This window comes from Rhyacophila brunnea, unplaced genomic scaffold (genome assembly GCF_057557595.1).
Source record: "Rhyacophila brunnea isolate RB1 unplaced genomic scaffold, BYU_Rbru_1.0 scaffold_2, whole genome shotgun sequence".
Lineage (NCBI taxonomy): Eukaryota > Metazoa > Arthropoda > Insecta > Trichoptera > Rhyacophilidae > Rhyacophila > Rhyacophila brunnea.
Genome location: NW_028232859.1, coordinates 2107265 through 2129833, shown reverse-complemented (window position 1 = coordinate 2129833; position 22569 = coordinate 2107265). Strand labels below are relative to the sequence as shown.

Genomic DNA, 22569 nt, shown 5'->3' with positions numbered 1-22569 from the left:
TCAAAAGGTAGCGTCATTTCTATTTTACATGACAAATTGGGCATGAAAAATATTTCTGCAAGATGGGTGCCGCGTTTGCTCACAGTCGACAATAAACGCAGTAGGGTGGTGGCCTCTAAAGCCCTGTTGTCGCTCATGCAACGCAATCCGGATGAATTTTTTCGTCGCTTTGTGACTGTAGATGAAACATGGATACACCACTATACTCCCGAGACGAAAGAACAGTCAAAGCAGTGGATTGCGAAGGCAAACCATGTCCAAAGAAGGCGAAAACCGTAAAATCAGCTGGTAAGGTTATGGCTACTGTATTTTGGGATGCACGTGAAATTATTTTCGTTGACTATTTGGAAAAAGGAAAAACAATAACAGGGGATTATTATGCATCTTTATTGGACCAGCTAAAAAACAAAATTGAAGAAAAACGGCCTCATTTAAACAGGAAAAAAATCCTCTTTCATCAGGACAATGCCCGTGTTCACACATGTTTACGATCAATGGCTAAAATTGAAGAATTGAAGTTCGAATTGGTCGACCACCCACCGTATTCGCCAGATTTAGCCCCCAGTGACTTTTTCCTTTTCCCAAACTTAAAAAAATGGCTAAGTGGACAACGTTTTTTTTCAAATGAAGAAGTCATCGATCGGACAAATGCTTATTTTGAGGACCTTCCGAAAACTTATTTTTCTGACGGTTTAAAAAAAATGAGAAACGTCTAACCAAGTGTATTGAGCTCCAAGGAAATTATGTTGAGAAATAAAAAAAAAATACAAAAATAAAACCTGTTTTAATGCTTTTTTCTAAGGAATTATTGACCCACCCTCGTATATTAATTAAGATAATATTTATTAAGAATTATAATTTAGGATATACTTCTTTTGGTGAGTTTGGGAAATCAGATCAGAGTGTTTTTTTGGCGTGTGACATGTAACACATAATTTATTTTTTCACACGAAAAAAAACGCACTCGATTGGATTCGAACCACCGATTGTTCGGTTATCAGCCGAACGCACTACCTTTACGCCACAGTATGATACTGCCATCGTGACGATTATACAGTATAATATTATAGTTTAGAATTGTTCCGTTGCCTGGGCAGCGAATTTATTATCGTCAGCCATTAGCAATTCCTTACGTAAACAAACGATTAAACGTCAGACTGACAGTTGGTACTTTAAAAATAAAAACAACGAGAAACCATTATATAATTTAGTAATATAAGTTAAAGTGTATAGAAATAAACCAACGGCATTTCAATAAGCGGTCCTTTTTCTTGAGTGTGTAATTTAACAAGATAATTAAGAGCTAGTCAAAGAATCTAGTTTATCACAAGTTTTGTTTATGTTTTGTTACGCTAAAGAAGTATAACTTCTAACGCGCGTACATAAGTACACACACCAACTTTTTTTAGATAAATTTTCACCTATATTATTGTTACCTTCGTGAGCATCTATCTATGTTGTATGAAAATTAAAATATACCTAATATTTAATTTGCCCGAATCCGTGGTTTAAATTAACGTCTAAATAAACAAACCCGCTGACATAAACCCATAAGCACATCAAAGTCTACTGAAATACGTGTTTTAACTGTTAATATTTAATAAATTTATTACACATTAATTTTTCGACTGCATGCCCTCTTCGGGTAATGGCAAACTAAATTAATGTACGATTTGATAGTAATAGTTAATAATCGAAACTGACATTGTAAAGTACGTGATTACCTTATTTATGTACGATATTTACATAAGCAATTACAAATAGTTAACTGATTTAGAAGAAATCTTTATTTTGCTACGTATTTTTTTCGACTTATACGAGGTATAAATGAGAACTCTGCCATTCTGGGTAGTGTAGACCTGTGTGTCCCTGATAACTATCATAGAAATAGAGAACATCAGTTGTTTATTCTCCCAAGGTGCAGAACCAACCTGCCACTGGTAATGCCAATTGGGAGGGCGATAACTATGTTCAACGAAATTGCTTCTGGTGTTGATATTTTCCACCTATGTGAGGATTAGTATAGGTTGACGTTGTTTTATAAATTCTTAAAATAGGGTCTGCTTAACTCATCCGGTGTACCTACTTCCTTGTACCTAACTAATTTATATTCTTTGTATGTACATATTTCTATTGTTTAATACTCGTAACATTCTATCTATCTCTTTTTTATGTAATACTGTTTTATATTTCTTTGTTTCTAAATGTCATGTTGTGAACGTCTTAAACTTATAATTTGTAATATCCACAATATGTTAAACATAAATAAATTCAATTGAATTGAATCTAATAAATGAATCCTACTCGATATTCATGTGACGCCACAAATTTTTAAATCCAATATAATTACTTCTCGTAACCACCAACCCAACATAACCGATTGGAACGAAGCTTTTTACTTAGATGTTGAAATTGTTTACATATTTCTTGTGTACCTACTAACAAGTGCTACGTGCAAAATATATTGTAACCTGCTGAGACGCTCCTTGAAATTACGCTGCAGGATGCGCCCTGCAATAAGGATACAAAGTTGCAGCAGGAATGTGGTGGGTCAGATAACCTTTGGATACAGAAAAGTATTGGAAATTATATATATTATTAATTAAAACATTACAAAATATAGTAAGTAGATATTATTTAATAAAAATCATGAACGGTTTCGTTAGATTAGAATGACTAGATTGATTAGAACATATTCAGTTGACAATGTTCCACCAATGACTAAGCCAATGATTCCCAAGCAGGGTTCTACAACATTGCGTCCTGACCATGGCCCACACATCTTGAAGCGGGCCCTCAGGCGAGGATCTTGGGCGGCCCCCCTACCTATCGCTATGGTTAAAGGCAGTCTGACGCTCTCCAGTATTGTTTTTCAAATGCTGTTCGAGGTCAAATAAAATTCAGTGTAATTTAGCGATTTTTTAACACATCGAATTATGGAGTTGTCGAGTATTACTCAACACGTCCCAACAACCGTATATTTCAAAATGTTAATAACTCCAAAGTAAACTAGCGCCGCAGGCGATTTTTTTTGCTATTAGAGCAAATTTAAGATGTGTATTTATGTCATTTATCTGGTCGACCCGTCACGCCGGGCCCCCCTTGAGTCCGGGCCCCTACGCTAGAGCCCTGTCAGCCCCCCCTTGTGGGGTCCTGACTACACTAAGAATTGACAACAGGCGAAAAACAAAGTTGATTATCTATTATTTCAATTCCAGGATTTATGTATTTAAATATTACTTTATAATTCCTGTTGTGGTATACCTGTAACTGGTAGCTCTAAATTTAGATTATAAAAATTCTAAAGGAGACAATCCAACCCGTAAATACGTTATTTGTTGCGAGATAAATACGAAATGGCAAGGTAGTCAATACCAGTGGCGAAGACTCCATACTAGGCGATTATTTAAAGCCTACCTTCTTAAGAAAAATATTTTTTAATTGCATATTGACATATTTATATACTTAATCACTTCATTATTTTATGTTATATAAAAATAATTTATTTTGCCAACGAGATCGCATATGTAGGAATGTATTACAGTATTACACAGTTTACAATACAACTGCAAAGGTATTAAAAAAACCACAGCGCGCCGCGCCGTAAATTAAATAATAAATGCCGCGACTTCTCGACGTAAATAAATTTCCGATTATGTTTGGAATAATTCTGATTTTTTTTGTATGGACTTTACGTCTCGTAACCTCAGCAAGTCTGCTGATTTGTACGAAATGAGGCAAGCTCCTTTCGCAGAGCCTAAAACATTCGCGCATAATATTGTTGTCACGACTGCGCACTTTGTCCAAAATCATTAATAATTAGATAATTAAAAAAATAATTTCAACGGCGTTTAATCGAATATTAATAAATAAGTAAGTATAGATTGTTTTTAAAAATAAAAATAAATTTTATCTAATGATTTTTGATGGGTATACATGTTTTGAAAAATACGTAATTTAAACACATCGCTCATTTTTATGTCGTCAATGAGTTTTTGAAGTTTCATTGAATTAGTGTGTCGTTATCATTTATTAGTGTGTGCCTATTCATTAGTAGTAAATATCGTACTATTCTCGTAAGTATACCTGACAAGTGTGCTCTTTTTATCATATCTCCACAGCCTACCTCTTTCCAAAAGTCACCCTTCGCCACTGGTCAATACATAAGTACAGGTACTTAGATCATCTTCAGGGGTAGTCGACCTGGTCCCTACTGCCCACTAGTGGGCGTTCCAGCTTTCATGGTGGTCGGTAAGGGTTTTAAAAACATTTATATCCAAATATGTGGAAAATTACATTCAGTTTATTGATACCTTTCCCTACCTCAATCTAGTACCTATTACATTTCGCAGCATCAGCCTCAGAGATCTCATAAATAATTTAATTAATTAACTGTAATATCATCAGACTGCATGCATGCATGTAAAGTATAAATAAATAGATAGATTTAACTACAGTAAGTTGTTTTATAAAGTTTTATTGTGCCAAACTTACCGAAAGTCTGACATAAAGTACCTATTTGGTAAGTAATTATTATTATATGCTTTAAATTGCTGTAACTCTGCTTTATAAATTTTATAAAGTAAAGTTACTTCCCTACTTTATAATATATAAAGGTTGACTACCTCTAGATTCTAGATATTGTTTTGTTATGTCATTTATTGTGCCAAACTTACCGAAAGTCTAACATAAAGTATTTGGTAAGTAATTATTATTAGATGCTTTAACTTGCTGTAACTCTGCTTTATAAATTCTATAAAGTAAAGTTACTTCCCAACTTTATAATATAAAAAGGTTGACTACCTATAGATTCTAGATATTGTTTTGTTATGTCATTGTGATTTATTCGTTTTCTTTATTATCGCAGTGAGTTTGTCCGATTATCCGTGTACGCGTGTCCGGAATCCGCAAGAATTTGCAAAAGCTTGTAAAAAACGTTTTTAAAAAAGTAATCGAAAAATTATATTGAAGATATAACGTGCGTAAGTAAACGATAAGTCAATCTAATGCAAAATATATTTACAGATGCGCCATAATATTAGAATTATTTTTTGTTAGCGTGTCGAATCCTTTAAATCTTGGGTCAAAAATTCGAAAAAAAAACTAAGATTACATTACAGCAATTCTTCAGTAAACCGTTATACGAATTACAATAATTACACCGTCAACTGAATCATTAGCCTCAGAAACGGCAATAAATGTAATGCCGCCAATGAAATTGCACAAGACAATTTTGGTATTTTGTTTTTTTTAACGGGTCTAATTATTTATTTATTTGCGGAGACCCCGAGGTGAGCCGTGAGTGTGAAACTCAATCATTGCCTCTCATTGCGGCAATTATTTCGAAAAACATTCCCAAAAAAAACAAAAAAAAAACCCCGCAGCCGAGGGCCATCTCGGAAACTATTTACTAAATGCGGCCCTCATTAAATCGGCCGCTCGGCGTCTCGATAATAGCTGCATAATATTCATTGACTTATTAAAGTACACAACCTTAGATATTATTATAATCTCCGACTTGAATTTTTTGAATTTTGTCAAAATGGTTTTTTATATTGACTTACAAAATATTAAAAAAAAAATATATATAATTATATAGTTATTAATTATAAAAACAGCAATAATTCCATACCAAAAACACTCGATGATGATCAATTCCTGTTATTCAGATAAATAAAATAACGCGCAGGATTACAAAAATCCAGGCAATAATGGGAATTGAAATACCTAACGAGTAAGGAGAAGCGATCTCGAGTAAGGAAGAATACGGGATAAATTTAAACACGTGTCAAGAACACGTCCTACGTCGAATACCGATAACTGCTCTCGGTTTACGCATCGACGCTCATTTAATATTGGTGTATTACACACACTATTGCACGTCTATAATGCGTGGTTCTTTTTCGTAGGACACTCACACATTCAAAACCCTGCTTCAAAATTTACTGTATTAGTATATAACCTATCGGAATCATATTTACTATATTCTGTTCTGTGCAAAAAACAATTCACAGTAATTCATAACATCTGTGCATATAACACAGTTTATAGCACTCCTGTAAATGTCAATATTGTCAAATCAGCGCATCTATTCTATACACAAGACTGCTTTCGGCCTTTATGGCAGCTAACTAGGGTAGCAAAGTATCGACATATTAACACTTATTGTAACAATTACAACACGTTCGCCGTCTGAACTGTCAAAACTGTCTATCTCAGTCTAAAATGTATCACAGCCAAGAGAGGTGCTGTTAAAACATAGCACTTATTGTAGCCAAAATAGCCAAACGTCGATAAGCTATATGCACATTGCAATGAGGTAGGATTTATTTTTCAAAATTATAAAAAAATCCATTGTATGTTTCAATATTTATACACGTTAATAGAATAGGACAGCAATGCTGGTAATAAATCATGACTATCGTAAGTGGCAAATATTTTAACTCGCCGCCAGTTTCTTTGTTGGTTAAAAGAAGTATTTCTTTTATATTCTGTAAAATTGTCTGTACATAGCATTTAATTACTATTTAATGAGTTCATTTAAATAACACGCTAATCATATCGAATGGCCAACTAATGAGGGCACAACAGCTGTGCCGACAACTCTAAACAAATCTAAATAATTCACACGTCATACAAGTCACGGAATATTAAGAGAGGTTTAGCCGAGTCCGAGAAAGCTAGCTGACGTCTAAACCACCCGAAATGCAAACATCATGCACGAGGACAAAGAATGACATTATCCAAAGTAATTATTATTTGACTGCCTAGTGTAAAATGGAAATCTACGCAAAATTCAGGTTCTTGAGACAACAACAAAAAAACAAACTTACAACAACAAAAACACAGGAGATATACTACAATATGTGCATTTGAACACAATTACCTCTATTAACAATATACAAATACGCTAGTCATATATATATACAGTTATAAACAGCACTACATACTACTCAAGCTGGCCACTAGAATTATAGACTCAACTAATACTAAAATTACATACAAATTGAACTATTTCATACAACATAATAAACACGTGGCTGCACCATGATCCTCTGACCACCTATACACAATGGCGCGATGCAGCCGTAATAAAACAATAATTATGCACATCTTACAAAGGTAGGTATCGTTATTCTAGCAACAGTTGCTCAAGAAACGGGGAGGTGTCAGTAGGCATCCAATGAAAGAACTCCGCAGTAGGCATTGTGAAATTGTATTTAGAACAAGATTATGGTGGATTGCTCTGCATTTACTTAGTTTTATTTACTTGTAGGAAGGTATTTCCGTTTCGAAACCATTATTATGTTAAAATACTAGGTTCAACAATCTAATTATTACTGCAATGGAAAGAGGGCCATGATTATGAAACGGTTACAGAATAACTTGCAGGTACTAATTTCAAATTGTACTTAAATAAAACGGGCAAAAGAACATTCTTTGCTCACAATTTTATTTTTACTGTGCAAAATTCATCGCATGGAAAATTCTTCGCCGCGTAAGTATATTGATAAACAAAATATTTTTCATAAAGTATTACCAACACTTTATAGATACACATATCTACTTATGAATTTATAAGAATGTTATAAAACGGCAAACAAAAAAGTTATATACATGTAGGTAGGCAATGCATTAAGTAACTAAACTGCAATTGGGTACTATACAAACTACACTTTCAAATCATGTTATCTCTTAACGATACTTAGGTATATATACCTACACAATTACACATTTACACAACAAAACAGGATTTACATAATAATGTAACAAATTTTAAATATCATTGAAAAAATAGAAATGTACTCGACAAAGCTGTGACTGTGAAGAAATGCAAAACAATCCGTAAAATTTCTATTATAACCAATGAAAGAATTTACATGTACTTACTATATGCGACGAAGAATTTTATTATTATTAGCGAATATTGTTCTGGACACCAAATACAACGGCTATATAACCATCAAACAATGTACATATTTTTGACTTTTTTCTGTATATCCATTTGATGTAAGTTACAAACGGCTAACTGATACTAATGGCTCAAATAGACTCTATGACAATCGGTCATATAAATGCCGAAAAACCCGTTTCTTATGTTGGCGTCCTGTGTCACAGGGTGTCACAGAGTGTAAATACAATGTCATAGCTGTCATACAATATGTATGTATAAATGTCGGAATGGCATAGATTTGATCATAGACACTAAAACGCTCTTAGCATATATGTGCCCGATCGTCATATAGTCTATTTGAACCATAAGGAATAATATTATCCAGAAAACTGTGACGTCAGAAAATACGTATGGTTTGAATCATTACACTATCTTTGTTACCAATGGTGTGATTGACGATAAAATAGGTTATACGCTTCCATATTTTATATATGGAAGCTCAGAGTAATAATATAGAGAGAGTGTGTATTGTTGAGCTATATCAAGCCATATTTCTTGCATATAACGCACAGTAGAACCTCAATTTTATTATAATTCACATAACTATGAAACGTTATACAGTCATGATGCTTCTCAGTAGGGCAACTAAATTTAAACACAATATAGTTAACCATAAATGTTCTATTAAATTATCTGACACAAACTTTAAATTAAATACAAAAACAATAAATTTCAGCAATACGTGCTCGCAGTTTTTGAATGAATGGAGTCATTCAAACCAATATTTACCGGCGATGCGTACAAATTTTTTAAATTCAGCCGTAGAAATTCTATCTTATTTTAACGCATATTGCATATAATATTAGGTGCCTGCTTTCTCACTCGCGTTAGGAAGGGTTTCAAGCCTCGTGTCACAATGTGCAAGGATGACAATGGCATGATACTCAGAAAAGCACCGTATTCTTGCCCGGTGGGTGGGTTTCTTTGATCAACATTTAAATACCCCCCATAATGATGCCGGCAACACTAACATTAATACTCATGACCAGGAATCAGTACAAAGTGGCATGGATGATAACGAAAAACCACCGACATTAAATGAGGTAAAAGGTGCCATGTCAAGGTTAAAAACAAACAAATCGCCTGGAATAGATAACCTCCAGAGTGAATTAATAAAATGTGGGGGAAAAAGCCTGCTCAAACATTTACATAGCCTAATCCACCAAGTATGGACTTCAGAAAAGATGCCGGAAGAGTGGAAGGATGGGCTGATTTGTCCCCTGCACAAGAAAGGAGACCAACTAGAATGTAGTAACTACAGAGGGGTGACACTCCTTAACTCTGCATATAAACTGTTGTCGATTCTGATATTCCAGCGGCTGGAACCCATTGTAGAAGGAATACTCGGGCACTACCAAGGAGGCTTTCGACGAGGGAGATCATGTGTTACTCAAATATTCACTCTAAGGCAGATTCTAGAAAAGACCACTGAATTCAATATTAACACGTATCACCTATTCATCGATTTTAAGGCAGCTTATGATAGCATTAATCGATACCGGCTATACGAAGCAATGCGAAATTGCGACGAAAATAATTAAACTTGTAGAGATGACAAAGACACCAGTACAATGCCAGGTAAAGCTTCAAGCGGAAATATCCGAGCCATTTGTATCACTGAATGGCCTAAGGCAAGGTGACGCTCTGGCATGCCTTCTTTTCAATATTGCGCTAGAAAAGGCGATACGGGATGCAAAGATTGATGCCCGTGGCAGCGGCAAGGCAGCTGCTGGCGTATCCCGATGATATCGACATCATTGCCATATCAGAATTGGCGCTGAAAAAGGCATTCACAGCACTAGAAGCCTCTGCCAAAAGAATGGGTTTACAAATAAACGAGGCAAAAACTAAATACATGCCTGTCTATGTCACACCACGAGAAGTCGCACCAAAGTTAGATATTGGTGCATACAAGTTTGATACGGTCGACAGTTTCATATACCTTGGATCTCTTGTAACTCGACATAATGATATTACAGAAGAAATCAACAAGAGAATCATGTCTGCGAATAAATGCTACTTTGGTCTGTTAAGACATTTTAAGTCCCGCTTAATATCTCGTCGAACTAAAAGCACTCTTTACAAAACACTTGTAAAGCCAGTGCTCACCTACGCATCAGAAACCTGGACATTAACTCTGCGAAATGAACGAGCCCTGAACATCTTTGAAAAAAAATTTCTCCGCCGTATATATGGACCAATCAGGGATGGCACCAATTGGAGGAGAAGATATAATGCTGAGCTCTACGGACTGTACGAAGATTGCAGCGCAGTTCAATCAATTAAGATTGGGAGACTGCGATGGCTAGGTCATGTGCACCGTATGAATGACAATGAACCGGCAAAGAGAGTGATGTCCAGCAATCCAATATGACGTAGAAGAAGAGGAAGGCCAAAGATTCGCTGGTTAGATGGAGCTGCCAGTGACTGCCGTATTCTGGAGGTACCAAATTGGAAAGCCACACTGGATAGGGACAGGTGGAGGGAGCTGTTGGAGGAGGCCAGGACCCACGCCGGGTTGTCGCGCCCCTGATGATGATGATGCTTTCTCACTCGCACTTACGGTTCGTTTTTGTTCAGGCCTTGTATGGAAGCATGCAATCTATAAATATATGTCAAATACGTGTTTATCCCTTAATCCAACATCAAAATACCCAGATATATAACTAATGAATAGTGATTCACATAATTCTTATAGACGGCATTAAAAACACTAATTGCCTGTGTAAGTGTTTGTGAGGAATATGATGATAAAAGAAATAATATTATATTTTAATCTATGAATAATATCAAAAAGTCTTACCTTCACAATGTCATTAGTAGTTATTATTGTAGGCAGTAACAGCAATCTGAAAAATAAAATAGTTAAATTAAAAAAAAAACCCCTTTCACAAAGCTGTTTTCGTACCTAGGTACCTATAACTTGTTTTTTTTTTGTTCAAAAAAACGTAGATATGTACTTTCACACATTAATTTTTGTTTTTATTTTCATTGAATTTAATTCACTGTAGATAAATATTAAACACACATCCCTTCTCTTTTATAAGGGTAGCAATATTAATCCAATATTCTTCACTAAACCTATGGGGCTACATTTCCCCGAGGTGCCCATCCCGTAAACGCATATATTACTAGAAAAATAGGCCGAGTGAAGTAAGTGAAAAACGGAACTCCTGTCATTATTTTTGTTTATTTATTGATGAATAGGGCAATATAATAGATAATAGTGTTTTGCCAAGTCTATGACGATTTGACGCCGCCGATTAAGCTGCGGAACAACGGACAACTGGGTGCCGCAAAAATCAATCAAATACGTGACAAATACACGTACGTTACGTCTTGAACCTATAAGCATAATATAAAATATCTACACATAACACTATGCTTGTGGTTATTGCAACGACTTAGAAGTATGTCAAATGTATGTTTTTGATTGTAATTGTGCACTTTAGATTTCGACTATTTTTTATTATCACATTCATCAATGAATTAGTTTAATAAGTTAAAATTATGAAGTGGCTATAATAGTAGAGTAATAAAGTAATTAAAATATTTAGAAATCAGGGTGGTTTTATCGACCAATTTTTTTTAAATTTTTCTGGTCTATCGAAAGATGTTGAAGAATAACTTATTATACGGAGATGGAGCTAAAATATATGAAGAAGCGGTTCATAAGACGAAACAGCTGTTAACATAAATAACTCCGATATCACTAATAGAAATTATTGTCTGGAATAAATTATTGATAATGCGCTATCACTACACACTTGTATCAAAAGTATTTTTCCGTAATTTATGTCTTATAATTCCATCAATAGTGGTGCCTTATACGCGTATATTACATTCCATCTTAACTTACCCGACCTCTTGGGTCCAGATATCGTTAATTATTCTATAACACACAGAGATGAGAGGATGCAACGACCCCATTAAAGCTGATTGGGCCGTAGTCGCTACTAACTATGAATAAATAATCATTTCTATTTTACTTTAGTATTAATTATTATTCTGATAAGCGGCAATCTTCGTCACCGCCGCAGGAAACGGGCACTCGTTGTGAGAGATAACCGTACCCGAAAGGGTTATAACTTATAATTAATTCGACTACTATGTATTCATTCATTCATCATCGGAACTACAGCACAATGCTGGTTCCCGGAAACGACTCCACTCGCCTGTATCCGCCGTAAGGTCCTTCCAATGTCTCATCATCAGGGATGCTGTGAATCTTTCTACAGTCTACGCCAGTGGTTTCCAAACTTTACGTTACTACGCATCCCTTTTAAAACAATCTAATCTTGGCGCCTCGCCCCCCCTTTATTTCATTAAATACATTTTTACACACAGTGCTTTTTCTACTAAACGGGCTCAATATATGGATTTCATTGGATCTAATGCAGAAAATTCCATTTCTCATGTAAGAAACACCTGGTCATTACATGAGTGACCATCAACACAAGCGGTTGTGTGACCTGTATAAAAAAAATACTAATTAATTAGTGCCATTCCTCTCGCCAAATCTCCCATCATTTTCAGCCCTTCGCTCTGACCCTTGATTCTGAGCGTAATTTGATTCGCATGATACCAGCATCGACTTAAATTTTCATACGTAATGCGGTCTCCTGACAGTAAAGCGCGAATCAAATTGAGATGTATGTCGCCTACTGTCACGCTGTCGCCGCGACAAATTTATTGTATGGTTTCGTCATTTTGCAGAATATTTTGAAACATCGCCATCTCTGTAAATTCACTAAAGAATGACACTGATGAAGAGTGCCTACTATAATGTTCCATTACATATGTAATATACATTACAATATACAATATATATATATATATATATATATCATATAATATTATATATACAATATATAATATTACAATATACATTACATGTATAATACATTAGTAATTTGAATTATTATTAATTATTCATGCTAATTTCAATTAATTTTAACAGTTTCTACGTGTGTGTACGTTAAAATACTTGCGGCATGACATCCATAGACAATATTTTGAACAGAACCCAACCTGCAGACCATAGATAATAGACAACATTCTTATCGAAAATACACAACGCCAACCGCTAAAAACAAAAAAACGTGATTTTGACATGACATTCGAAAAGTGTAGGCATGTGAAACATGATAAAAACGTTCAAAACGTCATGCAGGTGTCGATGCAGTGCAGTTCAACGTGATGTGACCTCAATGTTGTTTTAGTGATTTCGGCAGATTTTGCAAACTGACAATGTTCGTTTAAAGGTTCAAAATGTGCTAAGGGATGAAACCATCAGTCGGATAACATTTTAAACACCAAGAACAACGACATTACACACTATTTTCCCGTAGCTTACTGTGACGTCACGTGATAGTCCGCGACATGCACCTCAATTTGGTTCGCGTTTAACTGTTCTTATTTGGTTACGGAAAGAGGCCAAAATGTATGATACACATTATTTGCTTTTAAAAGAATATTCCATCAATCGATTCAAGGCGTATGTTTCGGTAAGTACATTATACTTAGCTACTTAGATATGCTAAATGTAGGACAATATTTCCATAGATAATTCAACATCCCAATACCGCCATATGTCCAATGTCACATCACAGCCCGATAAACAGTACTACTTCAAGTTTATTTGTTCTACTTTAGTAATTATAATAATATCGAAGCGAACGATGAGAAAGTTTTAAATGTAAATATAACTACTTAAAAATTAATCGCTTTTGTTTTAATGTCTTTAATATTGAAAAATAACTTTTTCAAAAAGAATTCCCCAATAAGTGTAGTAAACATAATTTGAAACAACCTTAGAAACATACCTATTAGAATCCCAGAAAAAATATTAGTAAATTCGTTAAATAAAAAAAAATACTTAACTAACAAAAACATTATATTATATTAAGGGGGGACATGCTCGTCGAAGGTCAAAATTGAGTATTTATTGTATTTTCAAACTATGATCCTGGACACTCCTTAAACGTTGTAGATAATCTAATTATATAATTTTGAAGCCTTATTATCCTTTATAGTTATTTTAAACATTTGATGACTGCATAAAGTATTTTTGTTACATAAAATAGTATTCTTTTAAACCTCTCGCTCTAATGTTTTAGAATATAGTCATATTTCGGTACATAACTGTGCAGTGGTCTTAAGATTTTTTACATTTATTAATTTTTAAACACATTTATAAAACCATTAGTATAATTTATTATGAGATAATTTTTGTAAAATATTGACGATAAAAAATTATATTGATAATCTCTGTGATGCCAAATTTGACAAGAATTAGGCATTTTATTATTCAAAAAATCGGCAAGATTAACACATTCGAAGATGATTCTAAATATACTTATTATAAGCTACGTCTTTGACCATTCAAGTGTGATAAACATCTTATGAATAATGATTGCTTTATAATAATTATTGACCTAAGAATAAGGTAGTGTTTTTTTGAAATACGCCATTTCTTTTGTCATTCCCTAGTGGTTAAGCTACAACATACGGCCGTAGCCATAAATTGACAAACTATAATTAAAGTAGGGAGTAAAATTATGTTAACGCGCGTGTTTGAACATGTACCTAACCGAATTTTTTTTTATTTTTTTTTAAACGGTACATGTTCAAACACGCGCTTCAATATCATTTTACTCACTACTTCAATTATAGTTTGTCAATTTATGGCTACGGCCGTATGTTGTAGATTAACCACTGGGGAATGACAAAAGAAATGGCGTATTTCAAAAAAACACTACCTTATTCTTAGGTCAATAATTATTATAAAGCAATCATTATTCATAAGATGTTTATCATACTTGAATGGTCAAAGACATAGCTTATAATAAATATCTTTAGAATTATCTTCAAATGTGTTAATCTTGCCGATTTTTTGAATAATAAAATGCCTAATTCTTGTAAAATTTGGGATCGCAGAGATTATCAATATAATTTTTTATCGTGAATATTTTACAAAAATTATCTCGTAATAAATTATGCTAATGGTTTTATAAATGCGTTTAAAAATTAATAAATGTAAAAAATCTTAACACCACTGCACAGTTATGTACCGAAATATGACTATATTCTAAAACATTAGAGCGAGAGGTTTAAAATAATACTATTTTATGTAACAAAAATACTTTATGCAGTCATCAAATGTTTAAAATAACTATAAAGGATAATAAGGCTTCAAAATTATATAAATAGATTATTTACAACGTTTAAGGAGTGTCCAGGATCATGGTTTGAAAATACAATAAAAACTCAATTTTGACCTTCGACGAGCATGTCCCCCCTTAACCAGAGCGCTCGTCCTAAAATCCAATGAAAATATCATATTTTGACACTTTGCAACACTGGAATTATTTGAAATATGGAAACACTGCCGAGTGATTAATAACCTCATTTTTTTGACAGAAAAAGCAAGTAATGAGAGACGATTTGCTGGCGGTAATTTTTTTTAATAGAATTAATAATGAAAATGACGATTATTTTAAAACTACTTATTATTTAATATTTGTATACATATACCTAATACTTATTAAAAAAAATTTACCCGGAGCGGAGCAGACCCTGGAGCGGAACCGGAGCAAGTATTAGGTCCCGGAGCGGTGCTGGAGCGAAGCAACTCAAAAAAGGGTCGGCTCCAACGCTCTGATAACAAGTAAATTTATACTAAAATATATATTCTTTTTAACACTACAACAGGACATCAGGCTCAATGATAGTAGTGTTGTAGTGAAACAGTGCTGTAGTCAGTTTGATAAAATTGCTTAAAAATATTGTAATCTCACAGGGCATCGAACCGGATGGAACCCCCGGATGAAAAACCAGAGCCTTTCGCACTTAACTGGAGACGAAAATATAGACACAACATGGCGCCATTTTTTATTTAAATTACAAAGATGTCAAATAATAACTGAATTTAAAATACAACATCTTTCTAAGATGTTTTATTATGCTTCTGCGGTTGTTAAAAATTATATATGTTCAATAAAAATAATGGTGCACTCTTACATTTCGTCTATATAAAATATATTCAATTATTTTTTTTATAATAAATTTGGACGCCCACGATGGCCGAGCGGGCTTCATGCTTATAATGTCATCGGTCCCGGGTTCGAATCTCGGATCTGCGAATCTTGCAAACTGTCAAGTAGTTTTTCAATGTGTGTTTGGACCCAGAACATGGACAGGTTGAGCAAGTGACCATCATCAATTTCTCGTAAAATCTGTTAATACAACGTCCACTCTGTAATTTAAAACTAATAAACTATATTTGTATTGAATATACAACAGATAGAAGAATGTAGTAGCATTCTGTATCATTAAAAAAAGTTTTAGTAGAATACAAATTTGATCAATTCTAGAAAATGGCTTTTCCATGTGTATTTAAGTGATTTCTTTAAAATTAGAATCTTTAATTACTAAAAACGTATAATATTAATATTCTTCGATCGAATCAGATGTGTATTAAAATTACAACACAACAAACAAGCGATATATTATATAAATAGTATCGCACTGGTAATAAGGCGAATATATGAAATTATTGACCAGGAACCCCAACTCAAAAATGTAAACGTAAGGTAAAGTGCTGCTCTTGAAGATACTCGAAATGTCAACCCTTACTGTTTTTAGTAAATTTGTTACCGACCTACTGCGTTTTAATGTTTTTGAGTGGTCTGGTTGGGAATCACTGGTTTAACCGACCGAATTCGTCATCTATTGCTGTGCACATAACAGGTGTATCAGTGGCGAAGACTCCATACTAGGCGATTATTTAAAGCCTAAGAAAAATAGTTATTATTTTCATATTGACGTATTTATATAATCACAGACATCTATCGTATAATTGTCATAATTTTACATTCTTTTCCCATATACAAATCTACAGGCTGTTTCGTTAGCGCTTACGTCGCTAGAGTACATTTATTCAAAATAATTAATAAGAAGATAATTTAAAAAATAATTTCTATGGGATTCAATCACATAAATACGTATTGATTGTTGTTAAAAATATAACATAATTTATCTCGTGATTTTTATTTATCTATTAGTGCACTCATTAGACGATTTATATATCTGATATTGTACCTACCTAAATCTGTGTTTTAAATATAGGAGTATTTTAAAATGTCTAGTTTCACGGGTTAAATTATAAATTGTTATGGAACATAATATATACACAACAACGGATATTTTCAAAGATGATAGGTAATATATTTTGAGCGTATGTTACGTTTATAAATGTTTAGGAAAATACATAAGTAATTCAAACCAATTGCTTATTAGTACAAACTAATTATAACAAACCAATGAATCGATTTAGCGTACCTATTCATCAGTAATTTTGGGTTATCTTCTAATTTCCCGTAAATATACCTGACAAGCATGGTTACTCCCACAGCCTACCTCTTTCAAAAAGTCACCCTTCGCCACTGAGGTGTATATATTATAATTAACAACATTATTATTAATTGTGCTCGAACGGGTACTCTTACAGAGTTAAGTTTATTTATTTATGTTTAAACTATACACCCACGTGTGTAAAATATGTTCTTCCATCAAAATCACAATACCTACCTTAAAAAAATAGCATGGGGTAGATAAGCCAACCATTAACACTAATAACATTATATTCTCTTAACAGTAATAATCGTTGAGATAAATTAAAATTAACACCCTCGAGTTTTTCCAAATTAGTCGTTTGATTGTCATTATATTAGTGTATAATTAATTTAAATTTATAAAAAAAACCTTTTTAATCAAATTTACAACCAAATAAGAAAATATGTTTCGGGCGTAGAGTTGAGGAAAATTCTTTTTCCCATCAGTTACAAGTTCTGTTATCAAAGAAACCAATTAAGATCAAAGGGAAACGTGGGAAAGCAATTTCATAATACGGACCCCCAATCGACCGAATACTTTTGTGTTCACAGCAAAGCGAGGCGGATGGCAAGCGACATGTCGCCTTGGTCACACGGCAGCGACAAAGCGAGTACAGTTTACTACAGAACAGTTTGCCTTTGTTGGCATTGTAATCGAAAATAAGCATAGTGCATCTGTTATATTCGCCTGCTTATATACTCCCAATAAAAAATATGAGGACGCAATCAAGGATACCAGGAAGGATTAAAATTAATTACGAGAGCAATTATAATAATCTTGGAAATTAGTAATCATTGCAAATGGATCAGGCTGTACCAGAAGAAGAAATGGTGACAAAATGAACTTAATTGATCAAGCAAAGTAAAAATAAAATGTCGCTAAATAATGAAACTTAAGATCCTAAAATCTACCAGTTTTGTCAGTGGTTAACACGATAACACAGCACGGAAATTAAATAACTTGACGAACTGACTGTCTAATGAGATGTTGTTTGTTTTGTATAATAGTGTTTAACACAATCACTGCGTACCTTTTAATTACCTCATTTAAATAACATGCTAATTGTATCTATTAGCCGTTTAACGGGGAAACGGTAGCCGTGTCGTCCGCGTCGAACGAGATACAAAGTTTATGTTTCGTTTCTATGATAGATTGCCATCATACGAAAAATAAAAATAAATAAATACCGAAAATAAAAAAATTCAGTACATACTTAAAATTCAATTACACTATAGAAAAAAAAGCTGCGTTTAATATCCTGAAATTTAGAGGTTTTTATAATATGTAGACTTGTCATATTACTACCAAAGTTAAAAAATATCTTGGATAGTAATTTTTTTAAGCGCTATTATGTACCTCCCAGCATGTTAAATTCAAAGTTAACCGGCAATTTTGGGTTAATTGTTTTGTGTAGCAAGCAACACAGCAATCTTGAAAACGGTATTCATGCTGAACCGCAAATGATTCACATGAGTAGCATGTTTCGTTTTTGTTTGTTACGTTTAAAACGATTGGGTAAAGATAATCAAATCCTTATCCAGTGACAATAACTTTTAAGACCAAGTTAAAGATCGACTTAAAAGCGTATCGGATTATGCCCAGAGAATAATAAGAACCTCTCCGCTCGACTATGTACGCAACTTTCTATGGTGGTTCGATGCTCATCAAAGGGTGACGCGTGAATGTCGCATTCCTTCGCCGCTTCGTTTCACTTTGCACGCGAACTAACACCACGCTGAGATGAATGGCAGCGGGCTATTATTTCCAAATAACTTTATAACGCTGCCAAAGGGCCAGTAATCAAAAAATCTACAACGTCTGGAAATAATCAATTATCGCAGTACTACATTACAATTTAAGGCGCGTGAATTTTGATAGGTACACAAATTTGTGATAACGAAATATTGAATTTATTATTAAACAGACTATTGATTCACCCACCAAACTTTGTTGCCTAACCCAGAAAATTATCACATTATTCCATTATACATTGTAATTAAAAAATTATACATTTTAGTTTGACTTGCAATTCAGACAACTACATCACTCGACCGCAGAAAATTTTAAAAATAATATGGAAGCATTAATAATTATCTACATAAACATTAAATTAAAAAAAACTGTTGTAAAATGTGACAGGTAGTTATAAAGAGGTGAAGTTCAGACATCTTCCTAGATCGCCAACATAATAAAATAATACCATTTTGATATTGCACAGTTTTAAAAATAAAACATATCGTCTCTGTTCTGGCAGAACACACTAGCTGGAGAATACTAGTTTTGAGTAATTTGACTTTGAAGTTATTAAAATGTTTGAAATGGTCTATCATGTGAGTTTATTAAGTAATCGTAAAAAGGATGACTTTAAAATAAAGACTGTTTATTTATTAAGAATGTTTCCAGACGGTAATGTTTGAAATAAGGAACATTTTGGTATAACTAACTCAATATGTCATTTTTTCGAATTAGTGTTTTCTGCCAGAACAGTGACGATATTATATGTAGGTATGCTGCATTGTATTTAAAAAGAGAAGTAAACGAAACCGACCCTGATCAGCAGTATTGTAAAACTCAAAAATAATAACCTCCCCATGCCCCCCCCCCCACATCCTGAAGCGGTACCCCAGGCCGGGATGTTTGGCGGGGTACCCTAACTATCGCTAAGGTTCAGGCCAGCGTAATGATCTATTTATAGTAGTGTTTTGTAAATGGTATTCCGCGGAACCCCAGGGTTACATAAACATTAAACATTAAGGAATTCCGTGTATTTTAGCATTTTTTTTTTAATAAATACTCTTGAATTATTGAGTTGTCGGCACTCGGCATCATATTATAAAGCACTGACCGCGACCCCTTTTTGTGGTAGCCAAGTAACATGCGACCCTTCGCCATATTTGATAAATAGCCATTGGCAGGACACACACACAAAATTGTACACGTGAACTATCGCTTAATCACATCACATCAAATTGTATAGTACAGCCACATAAATGTTGAGTAGTCTTTAAGTGAACTAGCGCTACAGGCAACTTATTTTTACTAGTAGAGGAAATTTGTGATGGGTGTTTATCTCACTTAACTGATCGACCCGCCACGCCGGACCCCAGGCTAGAGCACTGTCAGACCCCCCCCCCCCCCGTTATGGGGGGCATAAAAGTCCCAACCCTAACTCCATGTTGACAAACGATGAGTTACGGTTGTTCATTTTATACCTACGTACATTATTATGTATTGTATTGTATTCGTATATTACAATAATACTGGACGTAGGTATAATTTATAATACGACCGTTGCCAACTTTGCGTTTTTCTTGCCATATATAGCATTTTTGAACAGGTACCTAGCTTGTAAAATTTGCATCTGGCATATGGTGTTAAATCTAGCGTTTTTCGACATCGCCAATAGCTTACAACTTATAAGCCAGAATATTACACCAGGTTTTCTTGAAAATAATATGATTGCTCTTTTGAACATTATATCTTACCAATAAAATAAAGTATGTTAGTGATACTGATGACCAAATTTTGTACATTAAATGGTGTTTAGCTGTTTGATTTATTTATTAGGTGTGAAACAATATATTCTTCAACAATATTTGTTTTTCGTAAAATCCTGTTAATACGACGTCATATGACTTATTTCTTTTTGAAATGTTAGTTTCTAGTATTTATTTTTTTATTTTGTGGAAATCTGGCATCTCATTCTGCCATCTAGCTTGTTTTGTGAATAACAGTTGCAACTTGCAACACTGATAATACCCTCCACTAACTGGTTTTACACGTCTAACAAAGATAATACACATTTATAAGCATTCACTACTTTCATTTTCTACGGGTTCAACCCATTAGGTTCATGCACAGAATTCAATAACTAATTGATTGAAAAATTACGTGATTTGTACGATGTGTTCATTACTTTGTATTCACCGTAGGTACATAAAAACTGTTTTACGACGTGTTTCGCTTACATCATGAGATGTATCAATCATAAGTATACTGAATCTCTTGAAAACGCCGACATGATAATATAATGTAAAACCAGCCACGTGATTTGAACCCATCGCCCACGAATGTATTCAAGCGTTTTAGCGTCTGCTTCGTGGTGGGCTAAAATACTATGTGATAAGTTTAATTGAATTTAAGGATGTTAAAATAACTCTTTATCCATCACGTTATGAATAGTTATAATTAGAGTTGGGTGTCGGAAATTTCCCGACTCTCGAGAATCGAAATTTTTAACATTTCGGGAAATCCCTCATCATCTTTTCTCGGGATTCGGAATTTCTTTATTATCAAATATTAATTGCAAAAAAAAACTATTTTCTATAAGAAAAAAGTGGAAAACGTTTAAAGACAAATCGGGACATTTAACACAATAAGCCGACGTCGACTCAAAATGAGCGCAATTTTTGCAACATCAGGGAATTTTGTGTCTCAAAAGCGTAGGCGATTGTCAAACGCAGCGATTGACAGTCTGTGTTTTTTTGAAATTCTTAATAGTTTTTAATAAGTAATGCTATGAATTATTTTTGTTTTCCTACTTCTATTCTGTTTGTCTTCTTATATAAATAAAAAAAACATGTTTTTTTGAAATTTGTCTGTTTTTACACTGATTTTAGGATTTTTACAGGTTTTTTTATTTCCCGATATCTCGAAAATTCTTTTCTGGAAATCCCGAATCTGGAGATTGAGATTTTCTCGGGAAATACCCAACTCTAGTTATAATACGTTACTTACGCAAAGATGTGGTAATGTGGTGGACTCATGCGTGAAAACATTTCACATAATATGCAGGGGTGGAACGGTGATCGGAGACATAAGACCAACAAAGAGTTTTCAAAACAAAGTGTTAACGTGAAAAAAATATAATGAATGAATTCCAATGTAGTAGCAATTAAAATTAAAAAAATATATATTATATACGTATTACGTTATGTTTAATATTAAATTATTTAAGATCAACGCCGGTTTCATCTACTCAAATGGACATGTAAATGATGATTATTCATATGAGTGGACGATATCGGTCCTGATCTGATTATAACGTTATATTAGTCCTCGTATGTCTTCGTCTTGGTAACATTTGCAGTGAACGCCGTTAAATTGAATCCTATAGTCGAATATTGAACGACTCGGTGGACAATAAAAATGTAAGACCAATATGATATGATAGTGTCGGGAATTATTGCTTAACATTATGATCTCATTCAACAGTTTCA

The 22569-nt window shown here is 33.7% G+C and overlaps 1 protein-coding gene across 2 annotated transcripts in view; it reads right to left on the bottom strand.

The window, feature by feature from the left end:
* The window catches only part of LOC147071672 (beta-1,4-glucuronyltransferase 1), a 228342-nt gene that overhangs the window by 148209 nt on the left and 57564 nt on the right, over positions 1–22569 (bottom strand). For both annotated transcript variants that reach the window (XM_085946490.1, XM_085946489.1), the window contains exon 2: positions 10758–10803. The gene's annotated coding sequence lies outside the window, so the exon portion shown is untranslated. The remainder of the gene's footprint in view (positions 1–10757; positions 10804–22569) is intronic.